This window comes from Aulostomus chinensis, chromosome 19 (assembly GCF_037954235.1).
Source record: "Aulostomus chinensis isolate RoL2024-O1b breed Wild chromosome 19, RoL_Achi_v1.0, whole genome shotgun sequence".
In the NCBI taxonomy this organism is placed as follows: Eukaryota; Metazoa; Chordata; class Actinopteri; order Syngnathiformes; family Aulostomidae; genus Aulostomus; species Aulostomus chinensis.
Window position 1 is genome coordinate 8,137,295 of NC_141338.1, and position 22,543 is coordinate 8,159,837.

Consider the following 22,543-nt stretch of genomic DNA (forward strand, 5'->3'; position numbering starts at 1 on the left):
CAGCACAGAGAGTTATTGTCATCTAGAACATGAACATTTAACAATTCTGAATTTTTAAAATATTTTCTTTTATTACGTGTTTGTTTGTTTGTTTGTTTGTTTGTTTTTTTAAACAGAGTAAAGTTCTCATGGAGCTTTTGTCATTTTAGTTCAAAACTACAAAGTTGTCTTGGATTTGTTTAGGAAACTAGAGGGGGGTGACCAAGTTCTGTAATGTTAGATTGCTTCTTTATATAATTCCTCTGGTGTATTACTGTTTTGCTTTCAAACACGTCGAACTCCAACTCTTTTAGACCTAAAAACACATAGAATAAAACCAAGGAGAACCTCTGGCATTTTTCTCAAAGACAAAACTTGATAGACCTCTTAACGTCCGCTAAAATCTTTATTTCTCCGTCTCTGCAGCAGATAGAGATATGAAATTTAAAAAAGGAGGGAAAGTGTAATTTTTTTTGGGCTCCTGTGTGAAATGACTGTCCTTTTACCTCACTATTGATGAAATATTTTTTTTCAAATCAATAAACAACAGCTAAAATGACGTAGACATCTGCAAACGTTACCTCAGGTCTTAAGAGGTAGACGAAGCCCAAATGTTGCATCAGGTCTAAATGGGCTTATGGCTTTGACACAGTATGACATTCCTCAACGCGGCCCTGTAATAGCGTCTCAAAAGAAACCTCAAATCATCCTCCTGAAATCCAACATCTGCTGATGCAAGTATGAGCCAAGTCAAGCAGCAGCTAGAATGAGGTTTTTTTTTTAAAAATTATTTTTGGCACCAAATCTTTAATCGTTTTCTTCAACAGACAAAAGTCAAGAGTCTCACAATCGATGTTGTTCCCCCTCTCATCCTGTACCAGGGAGGGGCATCATTGGGTGTAATTAGAGTTGGGATGAACTCTTTGGGTTTAAACAAGAATTACATTTAAAAAAAAAAAAAATAGAAATCAGGCAAAACAGATGGAACACAAAAACAGTTCAGATGTGGTGACGTCTGCCACAGCCGCCGCCGCCACAAACGTGCCCAAATAGGCCCGGCACAGACACTGATGGAGAGGGTCACTCCTTCCCTCACACATGCCGACTTCAACGAGATCACCCTACAGAACATCTACAGATACTGCACGTTCGATTTGATGTCTGTGAAAAATATTTCCATACTTATAAATATTGCAATATTTCATATAATCTCCTAGATAGAAACCACATGAGTTGCTCCATATGCATAGTATATTTCTTATTGATTCATCACTTATTTTCTTGATTGTTAATTATTTATCTATTTTTGTAAGTACACAAGGCCACATTTATAATCTCATACAATTGCCTGCGCACTGCTGCAAAAACAGAATAAAAAAATATTGTCGTATATGTAACAGAAGCCATTATTCACATTGGGGAAGTGTGTTCAATAAATTAAGAGTTAATTTATCATATTTATATCAAAATTTTTGTTAATAAGGGAAATCCTAACTTCAGTTCTGGAAAAGGACAAAAATTATAATATTGCCAACTGAGGATGTGTAATTCACAAAAACACCACAGTCTTTTAATTAAAAATGACAATTTAAATTCATTTTGAAAACAACTTTTCCAGCTGCAGCCTTATTTAATTGCCTCTGGCAGGTAGATTCTGGTGGCAAATATTAGATGGTGAACTTTAGTGCCGTATTGCTGCATAACTGAGCGAATGTGACTCAATTTCTGCCGTCTCAGTGGTGTCAAAACATCCATTAAAACCACAGGGTCTAATTATAACACCAAGCGGGACTTAAGAATCTCCCAAGAATTTCTAAACCTTCTTTGGTAGTTATTTCGAATGTTGATGAGGAATGGGGCGAGCTGGTAAACGCGGCAGCTTCTGGTGGTTTTCGGCGGATCTGTGACCTGTGAGCAGCTCACGCTCCTGCTGCCTCATAGTTCAAACTGTTGGCAATGACACAGACAACAACACTGATTCGCAAAGCTGGTCAAACCTGACTGACCTTCATATTCCAACTCTTCACTCATCCCATCATGAGGCTCCTGTACTGACAGACACAAACAAAACACTAAACCGGAAATACTTGCCATCTATCACTGATAATCACTTTCTAGTTTTACAGATTTAGCTTCCCCCCCCCCCCTTTGGATGTCACCTCTGTGTCCAACCCCAAACCCCCCTCACCCCCACTCTCAGAAGTGTCTGCTTTCCTGCCACAAGAAGGAACTGTTCAGCAACGTTTACAGTAAACAAAGTCTTCATGGAACAAGGAGAGCTCAGAGGAGTGAGGAGGAACGTGGACAAAAGGGGAGGAAAATAGCAAACATGCTAATGAGCAACTGATTTTGCACAACAGTGGTGCCGAGATGAGCGATGACTCGTCTGTTGATTGTTTCTATTTATTTTTCCCATATATCATTTTCTGCTAAATACCTAAAAGAAATGATACAAGCTAGTGACACTTTCAAAAGGTCAAAATGTTAAAAAGTAAAAAGCAGCAAATCCTTTTATATGAGGGTCCGGAGGCAACATTTGTTTGGTATTTTTAGATAAATTTGCAAACCTTTTCTCCGTCTGTGTGAAGTTGGCAAAGGTTTGTCATCACAGATTTCTTTAAATAGCCATTTGCCCCAGGAACCAGATGAAAGAAGTTGGCTTATCAGGAGACATTAAGCTATTAGGGAGGGAAAGATTAGCTAAATCAACCTGTAAAAGTATAATAAGGATATTCTTTTAAGTGTGAAAACTGTAGAATCATCCAAAACTATTGCATTAAAGAAAAGACATATAGAGCTGAAAATGAGCATAATTGACACCATTTGAGTTTTGAATTGTAAATGTAAGTACGTTCATATTTAGCTCAAGGCTTAGCATGGCTAAAAATCGAATAAATCTGTGACTATTCTGTTAAAGAGTTGCAGATTGATGTGTTGATCTTCTAATCAAATAAAGATTTCAGCGCCGCACTTCTTAGAAAGAAAAAAAACAAATCAAAATTCTCTGCTGCACTGCACAAATGGTTCAGGAATGGTTGTAAGGAAGACAACAATGAGTTCAAGGTGTTTATCTGGTCTCCAAATTTCCCAGATCTCAATCCAATGGAGCATCTGTGGGATGTGCTGGACAAACAAGTCCAATCCATGGAGGCCCCACCTCGCATCTCGCTCTGGACTTAAGGGATCTACTGCTAACGTCTTGGTGCCAGATACCACAGCACACCTTCAGTGCTCTAGCGGAGTCCACCAGGGGTCACAGCCAATTCTGGCAGCAAAAAGGGGGACCTACAAAGTATTAGGCAGGTGGTTATAATGTAAATGTCACAAATTAACTACCACAGCTAAGTTAAAATACCACAACCACCTGAAATCTGAGCGTGAGGGCCGGTTGTTACTCTAGTCCTGATGAGCATATCCGTTTCATCATGAAAGCGTTTACGCGCTCATGTGATATGAGCCACAGTGAGCTGGACGGTGAACTCACTCCTCGCTCCGCAGAGCTTCCTTAAACAATGCCATCACACGGCACTGCTTATTTGAGGGAAGTCTGAATACACAGAGATGAGACATCGATTCCACCTGGTGGATCAATGATTCCAGGCCTTCGCAGATGAGATGGGAGGAATCAATAAGCTTCAGTATGAATGTTTTGTCAGAACATTCATCAAATGTCTGAAAAAATGGAATTAAAGGGTTGGGAATGCCATGAAAGAGAAGAGGCTAAACCACTAGGAAATATGACAGCAGTACCTAAAACTGATGGGATATATTTCACTGATGATAATTAGGATTCGGATCATAGTCATGCCCCTAATAATAAAGGTTCTCAGGGGCCAAAACATCAACATTGTCCAAAGCTATCAGCCACCGGATGGAAATGCCAGCCTAAATATGACTAGAAATATGCTTCGGGAAGCGGAAGCTTTTCTAAAGGGAGGTCAACCGCAAGTGGCCTTCCACAAAGAAAACTTCTTACAGCTCTCAAAGTCCATCTGGAAAGTCTGATGCGAGTAAAATGTGTAAAATATCTTTCTGTTTAAAAAATGTGACAAATAACACTTTATTACTCCTATAAATCGAGTTCTGAATTGCCAAAGTTATGCTAAATCTACGTGGTATGAGCAGAAGCTAAGGTAGCTAATGTTAGCCAGCTAGTAAACTGAGTTGTGACTGACAGTGGTCAGAAACAAACAAACAAACAAACAAAACCTTCAATACATATAAGTGCAATGGAACTCCTGCTTGGGACCAAAACCAAGAAATCCATCTAGCCTGAGTTTGCAAACATAAACACACCTCACAGTGGTGAATCATCCTCTAACTGAAGCCAGAAACAGCTAACACCTGCTAACATCTGGCTTTTGTCTGCAATGGAAGCAGGTTTAATCTGTATTCATAGCAAACGTGGGTGTTTATTGGAAAAAAATGGGAGTACAATTGGCTGTTTGTGGCGTTTTCCAGTCTCAGACCGACATACAACAATATCCATAAAGGACATGAAAGCTTGTCGCATCTGCCAGTAGCTTCCCCATCTTTGTCATCTCAGCCAAAATTCCATCCGTCTGCGTTCACGCAGCAGCGGCGTTCCAACATCGTTCAATCGCTGTCGCCCTCCATGCTGCTTTTCCTCCAGCTAGGAGCGTATCGAGCCAGGGATGCTACACTTTTGGTGCTTAAATTACACCCATTCCTTTTTTCCGTTGTGGAGACTAAATTTGTGACGTCAAATGTGACACACCAGGAAAAAATTGGAAGTAACTCCTAGTCCATTTGCAGTCAAACAGCTCTAAAGCAGCGGTATAAACTCTTCTTCTCTACTTGTTGTACTGTTCAATTATCCCTTACAGTTTGGTGATGTTGTCTATAGTTTGCAGATATTTGATGGCAGCAGCAGATAATTTGCGGAAAATGAGAACACGTTGACTTTACATGACCAGCCGTCATCTGATCCATTCATTTTACTTCAGAATATCCCAGAAATTAAATTAAATTAGATTCAATGTTCGTCTCTCAATTTGAGTAGTAACTCATCAAATGTGTCATTGATGTCCTTCCTCATTTCTGAACCCTTTGACATTTATTTAGGGCATTTGATGAAGATCTATTTTCATTTCTCTCATCAAGGAACTTAAATGAGGCAAAATAAGCTTGTTTCCATTCTGCAGCGCTGCGAACTGAAACCCTGACTGACTTAAACTCTGTCTTATACAACCGATGTTATCAATTTAAACTCAGAGGAATTGCTAACAGTATCTTTTTGTATTTAACTTCGCCTTTGCAGGTTGCTCTAATTGCATGCATAAAAAAGTCTGAGTTTTTCAGGAAACAAGCTCAGTAACACCCGGGCGTCTCAGAGGACTGGTAAATACAGATGCAGAGCTTTTCAGACGCTCTAACCCACAGAGCCTTGCTGATCTGTCTGCTGCCTGACCTTCACCGGTGTCACATTCACAGGACGGTAAAAAAGAAAAGGCCTCACTGCAGCAGGCCCCTGACTGCTCTTAAGGGTTCTGGATAAAGCAGAGGATTGTGCTTATGACCACCACCAACCAACCAATGACTGACTTTATCAGAGACATTAAGAAAAAGACACAAACTGCCAATGGGATCCAGAAAAATACACAACACCAACAATGGTACCAACATGACAAACTATGTAATACAGAAAAATGGAAGGACATCCTTCTTTCGGGGCCATGTCATCAATTGTAGAAACGGAGCAGAAAGAAACATTTAACCTCCAGCCAGCCAGGATTTGAACCAAAGTCCGGCTGTTCAGGGCAATTGCACCCGTGTGGTACGCACCATAACCTCTCAACTGTCGGTTTATACATGTCTTTTAACTTGTGTTTTAAAATAACCAAATGTTTCCCAAATGTCATTTTAAAATCCACACAAAACTTAAAACTTTTTTTTTTAATGTTCATCTTTTGTCGGGTTTAAGTCCAACATTGGAGTTTGACAGAATGGGACAAACTGCAGTAAGCTATAAGGGCGCATGCAGCCACCTACCATTCTTTTCTGGTTATGTATACTGGGATGACAGTGGACCAGTTAAAGGACATAATTGAACTACAGCCTGACAGCAACTGTGGATGGATGGTGGAGCTAAATCAGTCCAACAATTCCTCCAGGTGTTCCCTCTAAACACCACCCAGCTCTGACCGAGGTCTTCAGCACAAATAGAAAGAAGAATACTGACGCTAATCCCAGGAAGAGATGATCATTTTGTTTCACGTCTGGGTCATCCATACTGCAAGGTCAGACATCGCATGTGTCAGCCTGTCTCTCTCTTTCTCTCTGGCAGATGGTTACCTGACATCACCCAGTCAGACGGCCTTTAAGAATCACCACGCTCACTCTCTTCTTTATTTCAGCTTTCTTTCTTCGCAAATGTCCTCAATCAAAGACGTCCTATTTGATAATTCCAGTTTCTCTCTAAAGCTGCACCAAAAAATTGAAAGAAGCTGGCCAACGTGGTGCAAGTAACCTTGCTCCAAGGGTAGCCTTTTGTTTAGCAGAGCTCAGATTGTTCCTTCTGAAAAAAGAGAGGGGGGAGCGGCTGCAACACAGGGCATTAAGTAGCAACATTTGGCCTCTTTTGCGCAGACAGAAGATAATGACCAAGCAGATTAGGAGGAGACAAGCATTATAGCCACCATCCTTGTGTCTTTAAGGTTTCCATGGTGAAGAGAAATATCATTTCATTCATAATGTCATGCTTACAGCTTTTTTTTTTATACATCTCTTGGATTTAGTTTTTAATCATGAGCCTTCAGAGATATTTATGTGACCTTCAAGCCCAAAATGTTCACAAAGCAACTACACGGAGGCTGGTAAATCCCTCAGCTGAAGGCTGCTGGGTGTGAAGGTTAGATAATGAATACCCTAACATAGTCACTCTCGTCACTCCTGTTAAAAAAGACAAAGAACATTTAAATCTAAGCCGCTTCTTTTCTCTGTCAAGCTGGTGCTCGTCTGTTCAGCTCAAGAAAAAAAAAGAGAAATACAATGTAAGTCAGATATCAAAACCCAGGATATCAAAGAGTTCAGTGAGGATAGGAGGTGCAAGGAAGTGGACATGCATGGCTTGAGTTCCCTGGAAGTCCACTGCTCAACCTTCTTTTAGTATAGTCACCTCACTTGGCTGCTCTCCCTCCCTCTCTCGGGGCAGACAGAATTATCTTCTGCATCAGAGCTGAGGCTGGGCCAACGCTCCACACAGAGGACTCCATTTCACACAGCAGCCCCACTGTGGCCAAGGAGACACAGCCAATCACGCTGGAGTATCAGTGGCATGGCCATCCACCATTTTGTGCTCCTCAAGGTCTTTGGCTGTCCCTCTCAGGCTGAGTGGAGCTGCCTCTGCTAGCTCTGCTATCTTGTTACACAGATGGAAGTGTTTAACTCCCAGAGCAAAGACCTGAGCGAGCAGCTTCTCCTCCTGGCTGTCGGTTCCTCTGCAGACTGTCATGGCAGTCAGTAAAAGCAGGGGGGTTGGGGGGGGGGGGGTTGTTCACTGCAAAGATGGCCACCTAGAGTGAGGCTCTGCTGTTCCTCACCAGCTGAAGACAACACCCTGAAGACATCTGCATATTGTGTCTCTGAATATGGAGATTTAATCATCCTGTCATACATCTTTAGCAGATTCAGGTGTTTTTCTGGGAGAAACACAATCAAAATGCTTCAAAGATAAAACAACCCTCAGCAACAGGATTAAATATTCCATCCAAAAATGATTAAGTGAACTATTTAATTAATGGCCTGCGGCGTGATTATTTTTACAATTTCATATGAGAAGGGATAGGTATATATTTGGATTTCTCAAGAGGCTTCCACCCCTCAAGCTTGAAGAGGAAAATTCTCTGAATCACGCACTGTACACAAGTAGTAAAATGAAAGTGTTTACTGCTCCACACACACTACATAATTCCAAATGCTCACTGACTGACATATGAGGCTAAAAATATGCTTCATTCAGATCTCTTAAAACTGAAAGGGCTAAATAAACACCGCTGAAGAGTCAGGCGAGTGAAGGATGTCCAAGGACAGATCTTGGAGAGAAACCAGGAAGTGTTTTTCCACAAGGACAATTACTCCAGGAAACCTTGCATTCCATGCAGCCTTGTAGTCCATCTCTCCTAGGAAACTATTTCCTGGTGTAAATCAATCCACTGCTGTCTACTGCAATCTCAAGAGAAACTTATGAAGAACGATGAACTTTAATAACGAAATAAACCCTTAAAGGTCAGATCTCATGGTGCAAAACATGGTGGACAAGCATCATGTGACAATGGTGAGAAGGAAAAACCATCATCCATCCATTAAAAGTTCATTTCATCCCTGATTACAATGTCCTCAGTTGTACCGATTCCACCGATTCACCTCGAAAAAATCACAAGTGAAGCCTGTGAGATGCACAGAAGGGTTTCTTGTCAGTGGTGCTGAATGGACAAGTGCCAGAAAACACTGCAGTGCTGACTTCCTTGTAAGCCTGACATGGCAGTTACTACAGTTACAGGGAGTGGGTGAGGTTACAAGCTGGTCTGGATGAAGGAGTTCAGAGTAACCAAAAAAGGACACAGGAAGCAATTAAAAGCAAAGTATGGTTTGCAGCAGAAATATGAGGAAAGATGCTTTAAAAAGCTATAGAAGAAGTGAGGTTCCTCTTCAGGTTTCGCCAAAAACTGACCTCTTGAGGTAACTCAACAAGTTAGAGAAGCGAAAGATGAGAGACCCATCAATATTAACTTACCACTGAGACCTTCTTTTCAAACTCTTAAATATTTAATCGTCCTTGGACAGCTCTGTTGCTTCGTAGGCCGAGCCAGTGGATCCCTTCTACAAGACCACTCCTGTTCCTACTCAATGAAGGCCTTGTCCCGTGGCACCACACAGCCCAAGGAACGGGCGTCTCCAAAGAATTCAGGATTTTTTTCCACCACAGGCAGCTTTCGGCTGACAGAGTTGCTTCACTGTGTCTTATGAGAGAAAGGCATAAATCCTGAATGTGGGCTGGAAACCTGAGTATGTCCTGGAGATGGCTTAATTTATGTCACTGGACAACTATATTCAATTTCTGAGAAACTAAATCCCCATATGCTAATATGCTAAAGTAAAGATAGAAGCAGTTATCCTGAACATTTTTTCCAGTAAGGGAAAGGCAAAGTTGGAAGTGTTGATGTTCTGATGGAAAGCAGAGAGGAGGAACCAGTTTGGCAGTGGTGTAACGTGGCAACTGACAACAGAAACTGGAATGACATCTCTAACACACCACTTCCTTGTTCTAGTTAAACCCTGGCATAATGTTGCATTTTTGCTTTCAAACAGGCCTAAACCTAGTTACGTGGCATTAAATCATTCCACAGATCCTGGCAGGTGTTAACAATGCAACGCTTTCATATGTGTCACATTGTGATTTTGCGGCTAAATCGAGAAAGATATTTGTTTGCGGAGAGAGGAAGGTCAGTTCAAATACAAGAGGAGGTAGTAGAGCTTTGGTGGCGTAATGACTGTTGTGTTTTGGATGTGAAGCCTGTGTGTTTGAGCACACTCACAAGAGTAGCAGCAGGGCCAGGCTGCATCTCATGAGCCATGCATCATGTCAAGAAAGCACTCACTGGAGCATTTCAATTTGCTTTTGTGCGTCTCCCTCGCTTTCTTCACTGCCCCAGGTGGAGAAGAATGGAGGAGTGCTTCGTCCAATGTGAGTGAGTGAATGAGAGGGAGGACGGGAGGGAGAGTGTGTATGTATGTGTATGTGTGCAAGAGACAGAGTATCAGAGTGAGTGATGTGCATCACAACCACTTCTAGCATTCAAACCATCACAGAAGTCTCTCTTGTTTAATCCTCTGTCCTCTGTGTGGAGCTTTTTCAGCATAATCCTGAAATACCTTGCTAAAATCCATTATGTAACCCCCCCCCCACCCCCCCAAATAAAGTATGCAATATAGTTCAGTTCTGCAATGTCACCTTAAAGATGAACTGAACTTGCAAAGCTTGTTTAACATGTTCCTAGTAGTTGAACCAATTTGATTTGGATGTATTAGCATGTAGCATCCAATACTAGTGGTCAGCTGATGTTTAAGGCTGATACAACAATGACAGCTTGGATAGCAAAAAGTTGTTGGCCAATTCATGAGCTGATCAAATATGCACCATGGTACTTAAAGCAAAATGATCAGATCCAACCATTAGCCTCTTGTTTGGCTAGGCTTGCACTAGCTAGCCGAATGCTAACTTGCTTGCTAATAAGCATGTTTACTCGCGAGACAAAGAAAATTTATCTGTAATTCACTGTAGCCTACTGATTAAACCAAACTTGACCACTAACCTTTTATCAAGCTGTCAACGTATAAAAAAATCCATCCTCCATAAAGACAACCTCCATTTGAAGACAAATCATGTGACTGAGCCTCATTCACAAAATGTTACACACCTGCTGAAGAACTTTTTAAGCCCTGAAGTCATTCTTACAGGCAAAGCAGAATGGAAATTTGGAACTCCTTGCTCCTGACATATATTGTGTTCCTCTTGTAACTTGTAATGACCCAGGCTTACAAAGGATGTACAGCCACAAAAGGTACACAGTAGCTGTCAGGAGCAAGAAGTTACTGATAGCCATTAGGATTTGCTTCTTGTGTGGAAAACTAATTTCAGGGCTAAAAAGGTCCTTAAGTGTGTTGACTTTGTAACCATTTCCAGTGCAAATTCACAAACATATTTACTATGAAATCAGACCTGCAAATGTCACTCTTTTGCAAAATGTTGCCGTATACTGTGACATCCCTTCAAATCCTATCAATATTTTGGAAATTAGTATATTTTCACATTTTTGGTTCAAGTTAGTTCGCTTATGATAAGTTGTTAATGCATAAATTTGTTTAAAAATATTCACAATGCAGGCATTACATGGACAGAAAACGGTATAAAGAACAAGGACATAAATATACAGTCAGAGCCAAAAGGTGAAGGGAAAATGCAGCAGCCACATTATATAACAGATTTATACTTAATAAATTTCTTACATAGCTCAATGCGAACTTCAGAGGTTCAGGAAGTTAGATGGCTTACTTCATTGACGTTTAAGCAATTTCTTCATATGGAGAGTTTTACACCAGTATCAAACCAGCGAGCAGATGAATCATGACCATAAAATATTTGATTGAGTACAAAGAGGTTACAGGAAAAAGCATACCGGTAGTTAGATTTAGAGTTCATGAACTACTCACCCCAGAAGTCAGCGCAAACAACTGACCATTTTGTTGTTCACTAGCTTGCCTCTGATCCCAATAGACAAGTCAAGTCAAGTCAATTTTATTTGTATCGCGCCAAATCACAACAAAAGTTATCTCATGACACTTTACAGGTAGAGCAGGTCCAGTACCACGCTCCCTCAATGAATTTACACCCAACAATTCTCCATGAGCAAGCACATCCTGCAACAGCGGCGGAATAGACATATACAAAACCATCCAATGCGTTTCATCAGACAGGTTCCTCTCAAACAAGTGCAAGAACTTGTGATGAACTCAGCATGCATTGCCACGGTAACAGCATTCTCTACGCTGATATACTTCAAGATTGTGGGTAATGTTGTCATTCGTGAGGTAACTTTGAGCCTCCTACAGGAGGAGATACCATTGTTTTACAACCTGCTCAACTCCTCCATGGAGAACATGAATGATGATTTTCTCTAGCTGAACCAAGGTGCGTGGCAACTGTTGAGCTGTAGACAGAAGAATATGGCTGTCCTTGAGAGCACGGGGCTCTTTCTCGCATTCCAGTATTGGTTTGAAGCGACAAGAGTCCGATTTTGAGTCATTGAAACTAAACAGCTGAAACTACAACCTCTGCAACGACAACAAACTGCCATGAAGCACACAACCTCTGCTGGCAAGTTGAACTTTAAACCTGAGCACAAGATAAACTCCAAAGCGGCAAGAACGTGCTGAGGACTTGTGAAAGTTATAAAAGGAATAAAAACACAGGTCAGAATCCCAGAGAAAATCTGAGTAAAGTCATGATTTTTTTCTAAACAGTTAAATCATTGCTCATTTCCACAACATCCACCACCCTTCAAACTCTCCATTGCACCAGACTGTGAGACAAAATGTGTCTAGCACAGCAGATTCCTGCCTGGCCGTCCTCTACAGCAGCTCCTCCTTGAGAACCTGTTTGCCCTGCAACGCCAGCGAGAAGGAGCATCGCCACCATTTTGATTGCTCTTCTCAGCCCCGGCATTGTCGCAGCACAGTGTGTCAAGCTCACAGTCTCCTTGTCAGCAAGATTTCACACACGCACACACACACACATATACAGTGGCCAGGGGAACTGCAGAGTGCACACACATGCAGGAGCACATACACAAACACACACACACACACACACTAGTAGCATGAAACCACACACAGCACCTCCTGATAGGCTAGTCACCTTTGTGTGTGAGAAGTCACCTAAGCAGTGGACAAAGAGCGAGAAAAGATCTGCTGAAAAGATGAGAAGGTAACTTTGACACCAAAGAGAATTCATTTAAAGCCAGTAGAAAAACAACATCCCTATTTGACCTGAAATGTATCCAAAAGAAGCTGAGAAACATCTTGAGAACTTCCTCATAGAAACTGCAAGAGCCTCACTCTCACACACAAAAATACACACAGAAGATAGTGCGTGCGTGTGAGACTACTTTGTTGAACATTAACTAACCGGATGGTCAAAACACCGCTAAATTCTGACTTATATGTCATCACAATCACATCTTGTCCAAAAGTATGAAGCAATCTATGATTCCATTTTTTTTCCACCATGTTAAAACAAGATTTTTTTGGTCAATCCTTCAAGCTCTACTTCTCAGAGTTCTTCTGCTTCCTCTAGCAGACTCAACTTCCGAGGACGCAAAAAAAGAAGAGGAAGGAGAGTAGCTTATGGCCCCCCAAAAACACACACACACACACACACACACACAACCTTTGTTCAGGCGTGCTTGTCTGACTCCTCCAGGGCTCTCCTTGGAGACTCATCTGCCTTCCTCCATTTTATGGTGAAGCTCCTCTAGTTTGTGACATACCTGACTTGAGATCAGTGACAGCAAACACAGAATAAAAACACCACAATGGGAATAATAATAATGATAATAATAATAACACATGTCACCAACATCTAGTGATAGCTCCAAAGCCTTGTGGAGAATCCTCAAAAATCACCACCTGATCATTAAAATATAGAGGGAGGGGGTGGTAGCATGCTCACACTGGACATCATAGTGTGTGTGTGTATGAGTGAGTGTGAGTGTGTGTGAGTGTGAGTGTGAGTGGACCAGCGGCTATGCCAGCTCCTCTGTGTCGCTAATGGAGGCTGGTGGGGAGAGGAGAGCAATGGCTTCTCCATGAAGCTAACGCGTAACAACACGCACGGCCGGAGAGGAGGACGCACAGCCGGGGCCAGTAATTCCCCTGACCAGACATGTCAGAATAGCAAAACACTCCTCTCCGGTGCTGCTGAAACACACAGACGAGCCTCTTTACACCGCAGCGTCCATTTCCTTGAGCCACTTTGACAACAAATAGCGAGGAAGCCTGGGGAGGATATTTACTGGGAAGCGAGAAGACCCACTTGACTTTGGCTGCATGAGTGCCAGCCGGAGCGACCACCCGATTAAATTCTCGCCCCGGCTTCCTCTCCCAAGTCGGATGGACTAAATGGAGAATCAAGGAGGGGGGACGGCTCTTTCCAGGTCATTCACGAGGCGCTCTCCAAATTATATCCCATGATCTACCATAGCGACGTTCTCGCAGACCTTGAAAGCCCAGCTGAAATCCTGAGCAAATATAGAGCAAGAGGATAAAAACTCACTGCTACAATCTTCTCCTCAAGCGATCCTCCCGAAAGTTGTCCTCGTATTTCATGCGTGCGCCCGGTCGGTCTAATGGATGATCGCCATCTTTCCTGCTTCTCCTTTGCTGCAGCTGCAGATGACCTGAGATCCGTCTGTCTCTGAATAATGAGCAACCACACAGACAAGGAAGACAATCTGCAAAGCAGGCTACACAAAGAAGTTTGGGAGACTAGCAAGCACCAGAGGGTGCACAAGAGTTTACGATGAGACGAGGGAGCATCAGCAGCAGGATGGACAACGTCTACGTCTGAGAAGCTCATCCTTCATCTAGACTCGAGTCAGATCGCCTGCAAAGCTTTATCAGCGACTCAGACCACCACCAGATACACGCAGGCACCGTGAATTTTATATAGGCTTTCCATAGTGTGTGTGTCTGCCACGTCATGGGGTTATCTGCAGTTCACTTAGGTGATGATGATGCTGCTGCTGCTTCACAAATGTACCACAACAGATATAGATAGATAGATAGATAGATAGATAGATAGATAGGTAGATAGATTTCTCATTTATAAAATAAATCATAATAAAATTCACAACATAGGATTCAGATCTTGGAAAGTTTTGAATACAATTTTTAGAAGTCATGGGGAATTTTCTTTTTCAAATGCCTGAATATTAACGTGTCTGTGGCTCAGTTAAAACCAGATCAATCTTTTTAATCACTATTTTTTCAACAACAACAAAAATCTACCTCAGGTGAAATTTTCTGTATATTCATACTTAAACTACTTCAGTGTAATACAACAGCAAATGAAATAATCCTCCCTCCAAGAAGATTATAATCTGTCGCTGAATCTGTCTGATATCCGTTTATGCTAATTGTCATTTTAGAGGCTGTAATTTGGTTTGCTTTTTGCACTTCTTCCTTATCATTTATCAACCTCAATTCACAGAAATGGGATGAAAATACAATATTTATAAAAACCTAAAGATTGTAAAGTAGTAAAAAACATTCGATTACATGTTTGCTGCTGAGGTTCTGGCTTGCACGGTGATGAAATCTCGTACTGATGTGTGTTTTATTTCATCTCATATTCCCCCTTCTTTGTATAAATTAAAGTTGACAGTATTTGGAACAGCACTAAATATACTTTAATCGTACAAATACAATCACAGCCTCTTAAATGACTGTTGTAGTTTGTATTTTCTGCGTGGCCTTTCCATCCGAGGGGGCTTTATTGATTCTGTTTATTTAAATGTGCAATAAATCCGATGACATATCAACAAGTCTTTGTCATTGCCTTACACGTGAGCTTAACACAAGGTTGTTGATTCATTTTGTCAGGGGGAAACATGGCGGATGTGCTGCAGGACACCATCATAGCTCTGTTACAGTCGACATGGCGCTGCTGCTGCTGCTGCTGCTGCTGCTGCTGCTGCTCCGTCCACCAGCTGCTAACAAAGAGGCAGCCGAAGACAAAAGGTGCGGGAGTCCTGCTCAGATGTACGTCAGAGTGAGGACAGCTTGGTGGATGGGGGTTGAGGGGCACGAAGGGGCACAGAAGGGGAGGGTTGGGCTGGTGGCAGGGGCTCTGAGGATACGTGTCATGATTGAGCCGAGAACATGGACGGGAGAGGATTTGACGTTTCGCCCGTGGTCCTGTTTTTGATATGAAATATGCATCGGTTAACAATTAAATATCTGAGGTCATATTTGGATGCACCGCCTCTGAAGAGTTTCCTTCTATAAGTGACCTGAGTTGACCTCTAATTCTCTGGAATCTTGGGATATTTAGATCATTTCTCAGTGCTGTATGTTTGATTTGACCTTTATAATCATAACATCACCTGTGTTTCATGGGGGGGGAGGGACGCAGATTGGGGGTCACAAGATGCTTTTCAGTAATCAAAAAAACATTTATTAAACGGCCTTCATCATTTCGAAAGATTAAAAAAAGAGCAATCAATTTAAATTTGGTCTCTCTTCAGCCACACCTGGGGAAAGCAGGGTGTCACGTTACTTTTTTCTCTGGGTGTGTGAGTGTGTGTGTGCGTGCGTGTGTGTGTGGGGGGGGGTGGTCCTGAGCTGAATTGGTTGGGAACCCTTGACCTATATTACTCAATTTTTTTTTCCCCTCCCCTTGATTTTACGCTTGTGTCACTGAATCCTCATACTGCAACTGGTGGTTTGATTTATCACGTCACAGTCTGGTTTAATTTAGGGAAATGTTTTCAGTTTTTGATATTAGACAAATCTTTTTTCAAGTAGAAATTGTATCAAATTATCAGTCTTTATATACAGAAATATGCATGTTTATATTTTTAAGCACTTGTTAAAAGTCATTCTTGTACCCTGGGAGATGAACATTTATTTATTGTCTTTTGTGGAAGTAAAATTACAATACCACCTGTCTTATTTCTTTTTAAAGAATATGTTGAAACGTGTATAACAGTTTTCAATTTTTTTTTTTTCCAAATTAAGCCGGACAATTTTATTCATTCAGGGGAGAGAAAAGACAACAACAACAACAACAACAACAACAACAGATGTTTGAACTCCATCAAATTCATTGCAATAGTTGCTGCGAGTCTGTAGGTGATGTTCAAACACGTGAGGAACCTCAGCCGCAGACCTCACTCACCGACTCCCTATCGATCGTTCCGTGATTTACAGGCAGCGACACAGAACGGAATTAAATTTGTGTAAGATGCAGACATAGTTAATCATGTTTGACAAGTGTTGCTTCTTGCAAGATTCAGTTATGAATTATGAATTGTGGAATAGATATTTTTTTGTAGAAGTTAATAGCTTCAGATAGGGAATGATATTCAGTCACTCTTTCTGTCTGCTATCTAGCTCACTAGTGCTCATACGGGGCTGAATTTTTAATATGGAAATATGTAAAATATGTGACACCTTGGGACTGGAATATAATATTAAACATAAGGCAACAGATGGAAACAGGAATGCCTTCTCAAAAATGCTCTGCCATAGTGCCAGTTCTGCTGATGCAGTGACGCACACAGCCCCATGTATTTCCCAAACACTGTGGCAAATGATCACTTGGCCCAAAATGATTTCCTCCTCCAGAATTACCTCTGATCCCCTGTTGTTCATTCATACAGTCTGTGCTCAGAAAACATTTAAAAGGCACCAAAAATTTCCGTGATTTTATGCCAATTACTTTTTTTGACATCTCAACAGATCTCTGAAAGAATGTCTCCGGAGGAACGACGTGTGAAATACACCCACCCATGCAGACACAAACACCCTGTGTTGACAGTGCGCTCTGTGGGTGCCAGGTAGCAGCCGGGGTTTATCACGCTGCTTGGACATATGGCTACTGCGGCAAATCTGATTAATATGGGATGGCCAGGAGTCCAGGGTACAGACTGCACAAGAACAACCCCTCTGGTCCGGCCTCCCCCGCATGCATTGCCAAGCCTACATCCAGAACGGCTAAAAACAGACTGGTCGTCAGGTCTGGTGTGCTGGAGGAGACATATTTAGAAGGTGACCAATGCAGTTTTGGATACAATGATGAAGGTTTACTCTTGGGAAATCTTAAAACCGATTAAATAAAGGTACTTTGTTTAAGATTTGACAGTGGTGCAGTGGTCAGCACTGTTGCTTCACTGCAAGAAGGTTCTGGGTTTGAGTCCTGGCTCCAGCACAGGATCTTTCTGTGTGAGTCTCCATGTTCTCCCTGTTCCTGTGTGGGTTCTCTCCGGTACTCCAGCTTCCTCCCACAGTCCAAAGACATCAAGAGGGGACGAGGCTGATTGATACTCTAAATTGACCATAGGTGTGACTTTGAGTGTGAATGGTTGTCTGTTTGGCCAAGTGTCAAATTCATTCACACTCCAAACAAAGGGGGGCAGCGTTTGCCACTTTTTAGTGAATTAACAGGAACCCACTGTACGTTCTAACTTCACCATCATCAGCTACAAAAAAACCCCAAGCACTAACTCACGGTTTGGCGAGAATACACAAAATTCAACCAAACTGCTGAAACTCTGAGAGACAGCAGAGATAACGTCTACTGCAAAAACATGAATCAACACTATTTGGAATGCTTTTCGTTTTTTTTTTTCTTTTTTTCCCCGTATTGTCGATGGCTGCTCTAAGGAAACAATGCTGGAACCAAACATCAGTTTAATGGCAGAAAGATATTGGAGTCTGTTACTGAATGTAACATTTTTATGTGAATAAAATCAAATTGACCACATTAAAGTGTTCGTCTGGGTTATAAACCCCACTGCCAGGGTCAGTATCCTGATACTTTGCTATTTTTCTTTTAAGTGAAAATTGGCTTTTCATGTGGGAGCACCATCGATGAGGTAAATGTGTCATTAGGCTAAATGTGAAAACATTATCAAGGTAATTTGATTCAAGACAAAATACTTTTGTACTGTAGTTGTTTCAACTTTTACTCAAACACATGTAGAAACATCGTTTTTAAAGGTAAATACAGCACATGTTTACACGTCATTGAACAAACATACGATCCATGTTTGTTGTGATGACATCACAGTAAGATACAGAGAGAAGCGAAACACACCACAAATATGTGTCAACGCAATGAAATGCTGTTTGCAAAGACAGTTCAAGCTGAAAATAGCATCGATCCTCTTCCTGCTTGAACAGATTTTCGAAACACGATAAGTGTCATCTATATTTTGGGGTCGATCTGTTCACCCGTTGTCGAGAGTGACTTGAGATACAAGGAGCAAGAATGATTGCTGCTCTGATTAAGGGCACTTTTGATGACAACTGTCTACAACGAAAAAGCTGCAAATTGTGTGTTTTGTTTATTACGTTGACTTGTCACTTGAAGACAGACGGAAATCTTTTGAGAGATTTAGACGCGTCTACTTAGATGCCATTGTAGATATCATTTGAAATGGGACATACAAGTACTTTTAAAATAGGAGATTGTGATGAAAGAAATGGCAATACACGTTAATATTTCTTTCATTGGTGTCTAGACCATCATCCCAGAGTGGCTTTTTCTCCAAAAATTATACTGCAGCAACGAGGGATCATTCAAATTACACAACGGAAATAAAACTACAGGCAGCTGAGCAGATACTGCAAAATGTCTTGGCATCTGCTTGAATAGAGAAATGATCATGAAATATTAATCATCCAATTACTATTTCATTTGAATGAGGTCTTTATGGAAATGGTTGTTAAGGCCTCGGTATGTTAAAACAGATTTAAATTTCAAGTGCAGGATGTTGTGTCCTTGTCTTCTTAAAGCTTTTTTCTTTGTGTCTTTAACAGACTTCTAACAGTGAAAAGATGCAAATCCAGTGAATTAGAGGCCCTTGCAAGTTTTACAAATTTCTGTGTGTGTGTGTGTGTGTGTGTGTGTTTGTGTTTGTTTTCGGTTTCTCAGTGCATGCTGGGTCCAGCTCCCCATGACTCCAAATAGAAACATACAAAAAAATGAAAATGACAAGAAATCCCTAAAGCCGTCCGACAGAAAAACTCAATCATTCAGCTGGCTTGGCGCCTTCATTTAGTCTGATTTGAGCACCACATGTGTCGTCCAGTCAAATTTTTTCTTGAAATCAAAAAGCGAAGCGCAATCATTACAGTCCATCAAAATAGCGCGAAGAACGATTCATATATCTTTTGTCAAATTTGAATGCAATTCTATAGTGTCAAAAAAACAAAAAAAACCAAAAAGAAACAAGCTTTTGTTTGGGTGAGAGCACTTTATATGGAACACTGTGTGATGGCAGATAAAACAGTTCTAAAATACAGACTCGAAATAGAAAGTCGTACCAAGTATATTTGTTTATTTCTATCCAAAAATCTCATTGTTGTCACTTAAGTTGCATCGCAGTTAAACTGGCTTGTTTTTGGGACAAAGAAATTGTTACAAATTTCATTTTTAATACTGCAATGACAGATGATTTTACCAAAGAAAAGCTCAAATAGGATTTAGATCATGTCTTAAGTACAAACCCTTTATCTTACTGTGTGTTATCTCAGAGAATGGCAGAAATGTTCCCAGTGACCCGTGGAGGAACTGAAAAGGTTTTGGTGGTCAAAGGTCAAGGTCACTGTCACCTCAAACCAATGTGACATCTGTCCGACTGAACGCGATATCTCGGGTACGTCTCTGGGGAATTACTTCAAATTTGGCACAAATGTCCACTGGGACTGGAGGATAAACTGAAATGATTTTGGTGGTCAAAGGTCAAGGATATTCTCACCTCAAATCAATGTGATATCTCTAGAAAACTTTTCATAAATATATTCAACTTTGGCAGACCTGACCACTGTGACTCGTGGATGAATTGAAAATATTTTGGTGGTCAAAGGTCAAGGTCAATGTCACCTCAAACCAATGTGGTAACTGTCCCACTGAACGTAATATCTCTTCAACTGAAAATACTTTGGTGCTCAAAGGTCCCTCACATGAGTACAATATCTCAGCAACTCCTTGATGGTATGGTTACTTTTCTGCAAATGTCCACTGGGACTTGGATGATTTTGGTGGTCAAAGGTTAAGGTCACTGAGATAAGCACACATCGAAGGTTCATATAACAATGCAGTATTGCTCATTTGAAAAGGAAATGAGAAAAAAAAACTTCCAAAACAGGAAAGGAAAGGAACATAGTGTTGCTATTTTCTTTTTTTTTAATGGACATTTAAAGACATGGTGGTGCAGTGGTCAGCACTGTCGCCTCACAGCAAGAAGGTTCTGAGTTTGGGCCCCGACTCGAACACAGGATCTTTCTGTGTGAGTCTCCATGTTCTCCCTGTTCCCGTGTGGGTTCTCTCTGGTACTCCAGCTTCTGCTTCCACAGTCCAAAGACATCAAGAGAGGACGAGGCTGATTGATACTCTAAATTGAATGTGAGAGTGAATGGTTGTCTGTCTCTATGTGTTGGCCCTGTGATGGACTGGTGACCTGTCCAGGGTGAACCCCGCCTCTCGCCCGAAGGCCGCTGGGATAGGCTCCAGCCCCCCTGTGACCCTAAACAGGTTAAACAGTAGAAAATGGATGGATGGATGGATGGATGGATGGATGGATGGATGGATGGATTTAAAGACATCAATGGAGACCTTTGCTGTAAATGAAAGCAAACAGAATTGCATGATAAAATGATGAAAAACTACACATCAAAGTCACTGTACTTAAATCAACCTAACAAATGCAAAGCCATTCATTCACAAACTCATCTACTAGAAATGCATTTGAACAGATGAACCTCTGATACAGACTTGTAGATATTAGATACAGTTCATCAGAGACACCCTGATTGCAAAGTATCACTAGATGACACATTTATCTGTGAAATGGCTCTAACACCAGAAAGCCAGCATGGCTTTAGGCTGCCTGTAAACTGCTGCCCACTGATTTGCATAAACCTTCCACACCTCATTTGGCTGTGATATTCTAATCTGTAGATGTTGTCAGTGGATGTATCACCTTTCTAAAAGGCTGAGGGATCTCTCCGCCAGTCCTGCTTATCCCGAATCTTCCTCATGGCTGACTGGTTGTGACTGCTTGTCTGGTGCTGATGGTACACAGGAGCTACCTGTGCACTCGGAATGAGAAGAAGTGAGTATATCGATATGTAATCAACATGTCATCGCTTGATATTATTAATTTAGGATGGAGTAACTGAGTCAAAAGAGTCTACAGCCATGCTCGTGCTTGCTCTGTAAAGCTGCTGGGAGGGGTCACAACAGCAGAGAGCAGTTGAGACAAACAGCCTCCCCTTGCTGAACTCCATACACAATGCAAGCATTTGAACTTTTCATCTTAAGGACAAATGTGACAAAGCAGGAATTTTGCTTCGTACAAATCTATCAGGATGTAATTATTTCTGTATGACACTGATCAATTTCTGACAATTAAACCACTGTAAAACCTACGTGGCTGTTAAAGTTAGCTGGCTTTGAATGGCATTTGAGCATCTGGGAACAGCATTTGGTCATTTCAACAAAGGTTTAGGAAGGAAAGGAAGAACAAACCAGTTTCCACATGGAGGTATTAAGTCTCCCTGATTACTTACCAGTAACCATTTGTGACCTCTTTCTTACAGTGAATTTTCCCTGCTGCATCAATAAAGTTTTTCTGAATCTGGATAAGTGGCTGCAGGTGCTGGCGAACAAATACTTGGGAATTTTGGGAACCCAAATTTGAGAAACTGTCTCCTATATGTGAAAGATGCCACAAGCACCGGTTCTGCTCACGGAGCTGCAGTCCCCAACATAACATCTAGATATCCACCAGATCTCAGGACCTTTAAATGCTATCACCAGTGATGACGCTAACATGCTGATACCTAGCAGGTATTATAACATTATTCTATTATGATTAAGCAAGGAAGCACAATAGAGGTCCCGTTCATCCTCTGTTCACCATGAATGTGGAAAAAGTCAACCTTGTGGTGGCACAAAAGGAAAACTCAGTCACCAAAGTATTTAGATGTAATCCTTTGGGTTGTTCCGCTAGCATGCAGGCTAATGTGACATTTGTAGTCTCTGTAGAATACCGATTAATATCTGAAGACTGTTTATTCATATGCATTCACAATATATACATATTATTGTGTGTGTGTGTGTGTGTGTGTGTGTGTGTGTGTGTGTGTGTGTGTGTGTGTGTGCGTGCGGTATCTGGTGGATAATTTCTCATTGTGCGGATGTTTATTGCTTTCAAGACCTCATCGTCTGGCCTCAGTGAAGTGATTGCTGTGATAA

The 22,543-nt window shown here is 41.4% G+C and overlaps 1 protein-coding gene and 1 long non-coding RNA gene across 4 annotated transcripts in view; one reads left to right on the forward strand and one right to left on the reverse strand.

The window, feature by feature from the left end:
* znf462 (zinc finger protein 462) overlaps window positions 1-14,130 on the reverse strand; it is a 46,928-nt gene extending 32,798 nt beyond the window's left edge. For 2 of the 3 annotated variants that reach the window (XM_086187001.1, XM_086187003.1), the window contains exon 1: window positions 13,832-14,130. The gene's annotated coding sequence lies outside the window, so the exon portion shown is untranslated. Of the gene's footprint in view, window positions 1-12,946; window positions 13,051-13,831 lie in introns of all 3 variants that reach the window. The other variant, XM_086187002.1, reaches the window with a different exon arrangement.
* LOC147243906 (uncharacterized) lies at window positions 13,319-18,258 on the forward strand. The gene is made up of 3 exons (XR_015110355.1): window positions 13,319-14,282; window positions 15,160-15,297; window positions 17,020-18,258. It is a non-coding gene; the product is annotated as an uncharacterized LOC147243906 (long non-coding RNA).
* Window positions 18,259-22,543: the final 4,285 nt, after the last annotated feature.